At 42.3% G+C, this 362-nt stretch overlaps 1 protein-coding gene across 1 annotated transcript in view; it reads left to right on the top strand.

Annotated features, from left to right (window-relative positions):
- NEFL (neurofilament light) overlaps positions 1–362 on the top strand; it is a 5,465-nt gene that overhangs the window by 3,727 nt on the left and 1,376 nt on the right. The gene's annotated exons all lie outside the window — the stretch shown is intronic.

Raw genomic sequence — 362 nt, forward strand, 5'->3', positions numbered from 1 at the left:
CCCGTTTTTTTTGTCTTTCAACCCCGTTTTTTTTGTCTTTCAACCCCTTTTTTTTGTCTTTCAACCCCGTTTTTTTTGTCTTTCAACCCCTTTTTTTTGTCTTTCAACTCCGTTTTTTTTGTCTTTCAACTCCGTTTTTTTTGTCTTTCAGACCCCTTTCTTTCCTCTTTCAGACCCCTTTCTTTCCTCTTTCAGACCCCTTTCTTTCCTCTTTCAGACCCCTTTCCTTCCTCTTTCAGACCCCTTTCCTTCCTCTTTCAGACCCCTTTCCTTCCTCTTTCAGACCCCTTTCCTTCCTCTTTCAGACCCCTTTCCTTCCTCTTTCAGACCCCTTTCTTTCCTCTTTCAGACCCCTTTCTTTC

This window comes from Neopelma chrysocephalum, unplaced genomic scaffold, assembly GCF_003984885.1.
Source record: "Neopelma chrysocephalum unplaced genomic scaffold, ASM398488v2 Primary Assembly neopelma1_175, whole genome shotgun sequence".
In the NCBI taxonomy this organism is placed as follows: Eukaryota; Metazoa; Chordata; class Aves; order Passeriformes; family Pipridae; genus Neopelma; species Neopelma chrysocephalum.